Genomic DNA, 11,249 nt, shown 5'->3' with positions numbered 1-11,249 from the left:
ATATGTATGCTTAACATCAGTATGCATGATAGAATAACACCATGGCAAGTCCATAGAGTACATGTCATGCGCTTTCACTCACTTATTTTATGTGGACGAACTTAAGCCCGGAGTGCGTTTTTATTCATTGTTATATCTTTCATGCTTGCTGGTTCGCGCATCTGTGTTGTTCGTGAACCATACCTTCACCAACATTGGTCGACCAATGCATCAGTGGCTGCATTGAAAGTATCACTTCATGTGAGAAAACCCATGCACCATTAGCTTAGGAGTAGGAGTAGTGTTTTCTTTTGGTTTGTTTGCTTGCATGCATGCTTACTTCTTATTTTGTTCATTTGCTTGCTTGCCTGCTTGTTTTCTTACTCACTTTTCTTACACATTTACTTATGCTTTTTCTTTGTTTTTTTTGTTTCTTTGCTTATTTATGTTCGTAGGTTAGTTTCGCATGAAACCGTGTGTGACTCTTGAAACAAGCTAGGTAAAGTACAAGAGGACTTGTGTAGTTATCAATACTTGGTTATTCACCGTCCTGCTTCTACATGAATAACTTGTTGTCTTCAATCCATGCTACATCAATGGAAAATAAGTGTTGTTCGTAGTGAAGCTTGGTGAAAACACAATGCTTGCACACTAACTAGTATCACCTACTCTAGTCGGTTGTTTTTGGGTTAATCCTTGTCATCTCAGTAAAGTAGAGTAAGGTGAGGGGGAAAACCTTAACAAAAATGTCAAAGGTATATACAAACTACTTCTTTGAAGGAACAACCTCTTCTGCTCTCAATGATTCGGGATCCCTCTTCCGCCTTTGAAATGAATAAGTGTTATGCACAGTTATGAAAATGAAAATGTGAAAAAAAATTCGAGAAAATGAAAAAAGAATAAGGAAAAAGAAGAGAAAGGCTTCCTGCATAGAGAAGTGATGCAAGTAACTCCCCTGGGGTACTGACCAAGGTCGCTGGTAGCGGAGCGATGCTTTTGTTCCTACGTGACTCCGTAGGGTACAATCCAAGCCTGCTGGCAGAAGAGCAACATCAGAGATGAAACTAAAACTCTGATGATCATATGACTTGTGCACCAATATACCCCTCAACCCCAATTGAAACACCTATGTTGGCTTGGCTTGGAGTGTGTGCCGACTGACCAAGAGCTTGGTAGATGCTACATCTTACAATCAAGAAAGTGTGGAAACCATGAAGAAGAAAGTACTGAAAAATTCTTCAAGAGGTGTTAGACTTGCTTTCACAAACAAGGTTCATTCAGAGAGTTGAAGTTCTACCAGTGTGTCGCCAAGTGTTGTAGCAACTACAACCACCCTCCAAAATTTTGCCTTAGCTTCGTTTTGGAGCCTCCCTACCAACCATCCTTAGCAACATGTCTTGCACTTTCAAGTACATAGGTTTCATTTTTTTTTCAGTGGCTTGCTAGCCTATGCATGTCAGTTTGCTTCACTCCCTTCACAGGCTGCCATTTCGAACTTAAGTTATTTGCTAGCTAATAAGATCCCATAGAAAATTGCACAATTCTGGAGGGGAACTAGCCTTCCCTCCAGAAATTGTGCAAATCTGTCGGGAAGCCTACTGGGCTCCAAAATTGCACAAAACAGTCAGATAGGCTTCCTTGACAAAACTGCACGATATGGCCCACCACTGCAGCTCAGCCCAGAAATTTTGCAATTCTGGGAAGCAACCACCTGCTAAACCTATAAATTGCACAATCCCTCATGGATAGCCAGCCCATCTCAACCCAGAAACTACGCAAATCCCTCTCCCAATCTTGAAGGTTTTTGCATGTGCATTCAAGTTGACTGGTTTCACCCGAGACCCAGCAAAATTGATTTGCATGCATGGGCTGCTTTTCCCGAAATAGAAAAAAGCAATATGCAAAAATCATCCCTATATTTTAGGGATCTATTCTTAGCAGTTGGAGGTTACATGCAAAGATCGTTTTAGAAACTGCCCTCCAAGTGTCGCTTTTTCCTAGATTTATGGCATGCACATCATAAGCCTCAAAATTATTTATTTGACACTACAGAGCTCATTATTCACATCGATATTGGAGCTCTGACATCCCACTACACATCTAGGAGTCTTTGGCACATTCAACTCAGCTATTTTCAGCTAGGTACGCTTTACTTGTCTTTTGCAGCATTTGTCTCGCTTTTTGTGTTTTGGCTTGTGTGAGTGTTGTCTGCTTGATTTTTGTAAACTCTTGCTATCGTTTGCATGCATGTTAGCATGTACAAGCATCATTTCAGCTTTAGTTTGCATCTCACTATTGTTAGATGCATGACATTGTTTTGCACTGAATCAGCGACCCGTTTCACACACATGCATGTTTTCCCATTTTCAAAATCTTGCATTCATTGTTTGCATGCATGATCATTCACTCTTTCTTACACTCATTTTTTCCATGCATTAAAATCTTCATATGTTTTCATTCGCCCGTCGTCCAGTCTGGGAAACCTTAGCCCAGGCCCTGCCTTGCCTGAATAGCATTGTGCATTTCTGAGAGGGAAGGTTCTTCCTTCCTCCCATAAAATGTGCAAACCTGGCTGGACATTGTCTTGGGGCTTTCTTTGCACAATTCATAGAGGCAGTGCTCTGCTGGCCTAGAAATTGTGCAATGTAGTCCCTGGGCCTACATGCCTTGCTGACTGAAATTGCAAATTACCCAATCTCAGCACCCAGCAGGTCAGTCTGGATTGTGCAATTCCAGCAGTCAACCAGCCTCCCAACGGTTCAGACTTCCTTTTGTGGAGTTCTGGTAGTCAGTCTCCCAACATATCAGTGAAAATTGTGCAATCCTTGTAGTCAGTCTCTAGAGTATGTTTCTAGTTAGTCCCCAAGACTACTTTGGTTTTCAATTGACAAATTTCTTTGCATGCATGTCACAACGTCTCTAGGTATAGCAGGTTTTCATATGTCTCTCAATAGTTTAGGTTCAATGGCCTCCAAGAGAGAAGGGTCAAAGGACATACCGACTGCTGGCTGATGTCTTTTTGGTTATGGCAACTACAAACACCCTTCGGCTCCTCAAATTTAGTCTTTTCAAGGAAGACTAGCTGATGCTCTTTTACTACCCAATTTTCGATGGGGTAGCTCTCTCAGAAATATTTTTGCAACAATTCAACTTTGGGATCTTCTTGAAAAACTTTTTGCTGGGAGATTTTTCTCCAGTAGCTGGAAAACAACTCCTTATGAACTTCTGTGACCATCTCTTCCTCCTCAAAATAAAATGAATCACAAATTGGAGGAGGGTCTTGGTCTTGGTATTCCGGTGAATAATGAGCATTGTACACTAGAGCCTCCTTGCTAACCTCCTTATGGGATTCCCCTTCTTGCACAACTTCCCATGATAGGAAGCATTGTGGCTCTACATCACTTGACTCTCCAGCAGAGTCGTATTCATCATAGGAAGGAGAAACATCCAGTTCAGTCGAATCAGACTCCTAAGGGTTTGTTGGCAGCTCAATAGTATTTCCTTCCTCTCTTTCTTGTTCATCAAGTGATGCCTCTTGACGAGAGAAGATGTTTTCTTGGAGAGGAGCTCCACAAACATCTCCAAAAAATTCATCAACCTTGGGACTACCTTCATCATTAAAAAATTTGTAGCACTCTTCAAACGTAGCATTTGGTAGATAAAATCTCTTGTAATATTGATGTAATGTTGTATGGAAATATTTCAAGGAAGATATGTTTCCCTAAGGTAGTTTTTGGTACTAGAATCTAGCACCTCCTTCTAAAGAATACATTAACAACTTCATTTGTACATATTCAAAGAAAATACCTTGTTTCTCCATGCATTCGTGAAACTCTTTTAGGTGTTGGTCAGGCCTTTTCTCTGTGTTCCCTTTGAATCTAGTCAAATAGCTATCCCACTCATGAAATGAAGGGACATGATGGGGAGAACCAGCAACAGAGAAAAGATCTAGGAGGCGAATTTATTGGCCAAAAATGTGGGAAGGTCCATCTTGAAAACCTCCCTATATGATTGATTTCAAATTCAAAGGCAGGGATAGTTATAAGTTGCCAAAGCATCAGAGTGAGTACGGGGCTACTTGAAAGACATGATGATCAAATAGAGGTATGGATAGTGAATTCGCCAAGATGTTTACCATAGAATTGATAATGGAGTAGCCTAGGTGAGAGATCTTCAACCCACACTTCCCTAGCTCACCTAATAGGGGAAATGTAAAAATTTGTTGTACCCATGGAAAAATATTCTAATCCATTCCCCGGAAATAGTGCTAGAAAGATATTGTGGCTAAATATTTCACCTGTAGTACAAGTGCAGCAAGAGGCAAGGAAAGCTCCCTAGAGACATCCTCTGTGTCACGCCCCCAAGCCTACGGTAGTCTTTCAACCGTGCCGGCGAGGCGCGGCACCACCGAACGCTTTCTTTTTAACAATACTAACGTTTATGGGCTACGCCTATTCCAACATAAACTTACTTAACTTGTGTTCTTATAACCGAATAAAATGTTATCCTTTATACTTCAACAGAGAACATTCTTATTCATTAACCATCAACAATAAACCAAGAACAATACAAGTGTAAAGGGAGGGGCAACTCCCCGAACAGTCTGCCCAACAATAATATTATGTCAAGAATATCAGATTTTACAACCAGTGTGCCTTGGCTGAACCAAGTCTCACACTTAACCAATTTTTACAAAAGACAGGCCACCTACCTTTTACAACATTTCATGCACCCTTGTACAAGAGAGAGTGCTCACCCGAGCCACTCAACCTCCTTACAAAAACATGCATAAAACCGTGTACAAAACTCCACTCGCAATGGCACTCTTTGCCAACCTCCAACTAGGATAAACTGTGCACTTCCTTCAAGTCTAATGCGCATGAGATATGCGCATTTACCTCCCTGAGACTGCGCCCTCTTTTACCCTTATGTGAAGGCTTGAGCGAATGAATGCTTTCTCCAAATGAGCTCCATACATGGTGTACTTATACGCTTCACATGAGATTATATGGGGGTGTCCACCTCATGGCCGACCCCACCATCCATTGTCGTATGCTCTATATAACATGTCGGCTCCATTATATTTTAATGCTCCATGTTTTAATTTCTAAGCCCACGTCCAACGCATATAAACCTTCATGCGTTCACATATGACACTTAGCCATTTTTTTTTACACGCTCCTTATCGTCGCATTTCATCACATTTAACTCATATGATCGTCGCACCAACGTTGCAGCTCGTCGCACTCCCGCTTGCCCGCGCGCCCGTGTGCCCGCCCGCGCCCTCGTGCACGATCGCCCGCCCGGTGCCCGTCGCACCGCAGCTCGGAGGCCTTACATTCTCCTCCACCTGAAATCGTTGTCGTCCTCGACAACATACCATCTCGGTAGCTCTCCACCAAGATCATCATCATTCAGGATGTCGACCTTTCTACACAAGGCAAACATCCTTGCAACATATGTAGAGACTCTTTCTCCACTATGTCCCGGCCTAGTGACCACTGCCACCAAGCTCACCATACCAAGGTATGTATCTCCATAATCCATGCTCAAGTGTATCACCAAAGCATCATCATCATCATCATCGTTGTAACTCCATCACTCCAAAGTGCCTCATACCGATCCTCTACATCAAGTCACTCTTCCAAGCCATGCCCATACATGTACTTTGAAAGTATGCATCCCATACTGCATCAAAGTCACCTGACCTCAGCTCCTCAATGCATTAGATCCTCCAAGTCCACCATATGAAGTCCCTAAAAGTCACAACAATCTTGTGTCATCATGAGCTCCATAAACCATCCCCAACGAACACCTCAGCAAGCATACAAAATGCCTCAGCTCCCATGTAGTAGGAATACTTCATAGCTACTCACAAGTCTATCCAAGTCTTTCAATCTTCGGTTTAGTGAACTCGGTCACTCAACCATCCCATCATCATGTCATGAGTCCCTTCACCATAGCTCCTCCACCAAAGTGTCCACCAAGACTTGCTCTTGGTCTCGGCCATGAGAAGTCCACCCAAAACATCACAAGTGTGTGCCCTCCTCAATCTGTCCATGAGTCATGCCGGGCACTTAGCCAATTCTCCATGTGGCTAAAGCATGACTCACTCTTCCACAACGATCATCAAGTCCCACCCTTGTCAAGGGCCTTTGCACCTTCAACCATAAGGTCACAAGTAGCCCCAACAAGCTCTGCAATGGTTGACAATCCTTGCTTTTCCATACAAGGTTCCATCATAGTCATCCATGGTAAGATGTCTCCGAATTTGCCCCTTCCTGCACATGGTCCATCTCCCAAATGCCCAAATGAAACACAAGTATCATCACTTACTTCATCATCATGAGGCTCCTTCATGTGAGTGACCTCATCCATACATGTTGACAAACTGCACGATCCTGGTTCAACTTGATCAGCCTCAAGTTCATCCCTCATCGTAGTCATGTCTTCAACATCCTCGACCATCACGACTTCCTCTTCCTTGATGGCACAATCTGCAACTTCACCTTGCTCCATTGTCCAACCGGGTTGAAGAAGTTCTTCCTCAGCTTCCTTCTTCAAGGCCATGAGATGTCCCAATTCCTTCTTTCTTATCTTGAGCCTCTCGAATTCAACTTCAATCAACTCTATTTCCTTTGCAAGTTGAAGAGCTTTCTCCATATCAGAAACCCCTTCCTTAATCAAGGTACGGAGAGTATTCTTTGTTTCAAACATCCTTTTGCCACATTCTTCAAATTCTTGTGTTACTCTTTCTGACTCTTCAAGTAGACTTCTTCCGAATTCTTTCAAGGATGTATAACCCAATCTCTACAAGATAGACATCTTCATCTGTCACCAGCTCCGACCAAGCTCTGATACCAACTGTCACGCCCCCAAGCCTATGGTAGTCTTTCAACCGTGCCGGCGAGGTGCAGCACCACCGAACGCTTTCTTTTTAACAATACTAATGTTTATGGGCTATGCCTATTCCAACATAAACTTACTTAACTTGTGTTCATATAACCGAATAAAATTTTATCCTTTATACTTCAACAGAGAACATTCTTATTCATTAACCATCAACAATAAACCGAGAACAATACAAGTGTAAAGGGAGGGGCAACTCCCCGAACAGTCTGCCCAACAATAATATTATGTCAAGAATATCAGATTTTACAACCAATGTGTATTGGCTAAACCAAGTCTCACACTTAACCAATTTTTACAAAAGACAGGCCACCTGCCTTTTACAACATTTCATGCACCCTTGTATAAGAGAAAGTGCTCACCCGAGCCACTCAACCTCCTTACAAAAACATGCTTAAAACCGTGTATAAAACTCCACTCGCAATGGCACTCTTTGCCAACCTCCAACTAGGATAAACTGCGCACTTCCTTCAAGTCTAATGCACATGAGATATGCGCATTTACCTCCCTGAGACTGCGCCCTCTTTTACCCTTATGCGAAGGCTTGAGCGAATGAATGCTTTCTCCAAATGAGCTCCATACATGTTGTACTTATACGCTTCACATGAGATTATATGGGGGTGTCCACCTCATGGCCGACCCCACCATCCATTGTCGTATGCTCCATATAACATGTTGGCTCCATTATATTTTAATGCTCCATGTTTTAATTTCTAATCCCACGTCCAACGCATATAAACCTTCATGCGTTCACATATGACACTTAGCCATTTTTTTGTACACGCTCCTTATCGTCGCATTTCGTCACATTTAACTCGTATGATCGTCGCACCAACGTTGCAGCTCGTCGCACTCCCGCTTGCCCGCGTGCCCGGGTGCCCGCTCGCGCCCTCGTGCACGATCGCCCGCCCGGCGCCCGTCGCACCGCAGCTCGGAGGCCTTACACTCTGGGTTGATTGTAGACCAGTGCCTAGGACATCTTAAATAGAGGAGTGCTTGTAAGGTTATATGTGATGGGGTTGCAGCACTCCAATTGTCATGTAAAAAGGTATGAGGGGCTTGGTTCAATAAGATTTCGAAGAGGAAGATTCAAGCCAACTCATGGATCTAAATGTTGGGGGGTATTTGAGCAATCTCAAAGAGAAATGACTTCTCCTTCTGGTGGCCGACACATGAAAATGAGACAACTTACACTGAATTTGTATTGATGGTGGAGAGCAGGAAAGGAGGGAGAGAAACATGTGCATAGGGTTGTAACAAATAAAATCCTAGGCAACAATGTACCAGCAGAAAGGGGAATTCAATGGATAGGGTTGTAAGCAAGACAGAATCATAAACCATGGTTTTCCAATGAGAGGATAGAAATAGAGGAGTGAAAAAGAAGGTCTCAGGGTAAACATGACATGGGTATCATTCTCTGCCAATAGCTAAAGTAAATCTAAGCTACCCCAGGTATTGTTCTCTATTTAGCAACTAAGATCAATCCATGAATCAACAAGAAACCAACAGCCTCGTTACACTATTTTAGGAATGGGAAAACAAAAATGAAGTGATATTTACGAAGATGAAACTCGTTGCACATGAATCATGCTTGGAATCAACAAGGAAACAATATTTATCCCAAAGGGCCCAATAACTAGTCCATACACTCAGCTATGACATCAGTGAAGTCCCAAAAAACATATTAAGCCAAAATGGTAACACAGAGTTCAGCCCTCGTAGGTATGAGACTTCGGAACCCCTTTATTATGTTTCATCCCCCTATTTATAAGAAGAGGGGGAGAGCTTTGAATTACAGTCAAAATGTATAAGCTTGAGCCCTAGCTGCCATGCTAGACTAGTTATCTTGGCTCTGTCAGTCTTTGCTATCACCTACCTAAGATTACAATAGGGATCGAATCCCTTTCTTGGAAAAATATATAAATAAATTCTTAGAGAAAGTAAGTTGAGAGAGGAAGGAGGAGGTGTCCCCTTGCTGCTTCAATGGAGGCCTTGGATGGAGCCACGTCCCTACTATTTTCATGCTTCTCTTTGTTGTTGAGGCAATTTAATATTGCATCAGAAAACTTTTGTCAATTCTGCCTTAATTGCATTAGTGAGTTGTTCCATGGAGAAGTGATAGAGTGTTTATGGCAGTGATTGTTGGCTTGAGGGGCCTGACCTAGGTTCGGCGTTAATTAGCCAAACAAATCCCTACACTACTGGCCCTTTCAGCATCTGCCCGGGGAGCAGACTGAAGTCTCACTCGAAGCAGTATGGGGGGATGCTGGAACCAAGTTTCTTCGCCCTAAGATGGTTGTGATGTCGTTTTTTTCCCTTTATCCCTACCTTTGCGTAGGTTGCTTCGCTCTAGGGCTTGCAAGACAAGCCATTTATTCCAGCCTCTAGTACCTCCACGAAAGGGTATGGTCGACCTTTACAGAGCCTTAGCCTATTTCTCAGGTACTTTTGCGCTGCTATGGAAGCGAGTAGTGAAGATTCCCCAATTAATCTAAGTGGCTCGCTTATCTTATCAAACAATTATAGTTAACACCGCGTAAACAGATATTCGTAATTGCGTTTAGTTATTCAATGTAATTGCATTCATTCACACATCACATAAGCATAATAAAGGAAATTCATATATAACATATCAAGATGCATCAACAGAACAAAGACACAGGAGTTGCAAGATATCTCTCTTTATTAATATCTTCCAAGCGTTTACAAACTTTGCCCACCCTGCGAACACAGCTGTAGGGGTTTGCGCACTCAGTTGTGGAATTCTACCCTAGGCCTCTGCACACTCAGCTGCAGAGGCTCTACCTACATTACAACCTAAGACTTAGACTTCTTGCTTCAAAGCTATGACTCTCTTACATTGTGTTGACTCTAAAACTACTTAGAGCTTAGCTCTTTTTATACAATCCCATGGTCCGCAGACCAATCTCTTATAGCTGAATTTACTTTACAAAGGTAAGGGTGGACTACCCTTTGTGAAACATGACACCTTCATGCTTCACGACCACAAAATGCAGAGTCTTTACAATTTGATTACAAAATTTGACTCAAACATGGGCTTTTAGCCCCAAAATTTCCCTTGGGGGATCCCGCTCCCAACAGGCCCCCAACACAAACATCGTGACTAACCCTCGAGTCACTTGGTAGGCATGGATATCTTTGCACAAAGACCATCCATCTCGACCCATATGACCACAACCTCGGTCATGCACTGAGCTGCCACCTGCTTCGCGTCTTTCATTATCTGCTCGGTCATTGCTCCTGCGTTGTCAGCCTCAAGCTTTTGTTGCATCGCTTGAAGAGCCGCAAGCTTGCCTTCAGCACTACTTCCTTATGCAGTGCTGCATCCACCTGTTCCTTCAGCTTCTTGGCCTTATGCAACTTGGCTAGCCTCTGTGTCAGTGCGACGATTTGCATTATTCCCTTAGCTTCATCATAGCATTGTTGTAGCTCGTGCACTTCCATCTCTAGCCTTTGTATATTTGGGTCATCCTACAAGCTTGTCAGGACCTCAAATGATTGCTCAAAAAATTATGTGTAGACTACTACTGCACTATCCACCACCGCTACTGCCTCTGTGACAGTGGTCGCCCATTGTTCCTTTACTTCTGGCAGTGTTGAAGGCTTGGCCCTCAACTGTATCTTGGTAATTTGTAGGTTCAACTCCAACTGAACCCATGCCATCTCAGTCTGAGTGTTGCGCACCCCTGTGGCCAACTTACGGATGCGTACCTCGACTGGTTCTTCCTCCAGAATGGCCAACTCTGGGACCATTCTACATGCCTCCTCAATGACCTACATGATCTTCTTGTTGCGGATGGTTGCCTCGGTCTCAGTGGAAATGGTAGCATTTCTCTTTAGGGCCATTTGTTCGTTGTTGATCTATTGTTCGTTGATCACCTAGAGGGTGCAGTACTCTCGGACCCTCAGTTCTGCAATTAATCCATCCTACAAGAGGTGGAGTGCTTCGCACGAAAGCACTTTCAAGTTCAGCCAACTCCCTTCAAAGCGCTGACAGTGGGCATGTCAACCTCATTTTCTGTGGTTAGTGCTCCATCTGGCAGCACTATCGCACTAGAAGCCTTCGTGCGCAACATATCGGCAGCCTCTTAAGTGCCGATAGCCAAGCTGGTAGACATCATACCAGCCTGCGATGCGCAGGCCTGCAACTCCTACAACCTTGTTGAAATGGACCCTAGGATGATCTGTTGTCGTTGTTCAATTTGCTACAGTGCCTCCACGATGAAATCTCTGGCTGTGTCACTAGTATCATGTAAGTCACCCTCCGTCGATGTGATAGGGTCTAGCGAGGTCTTGGTCACCTTGGATTTCTTTCTAGACCCTCCCTTCTCCAACTCTAT

Source organism: Pinus tabuliformis, chromosome 6 (assembly GCF_031772625.1).
Source record: "Pinus tabuliformis cultivar Carrire ecotype Pingquan chromosome 6, CPIR1, whole genome shotgun sequence".
Taxonomy (NCBI): Eukaryota; Viridiplantae; Streptophyta; class Pinopsida; order Pinales; family Pinaceae; genus Pinus; species Pinus tabuliformis.
The sequence above is the reverse complement of the archived record's forward strand: the minus strand, read 5'-3'. Positions refer to the sequence as shown.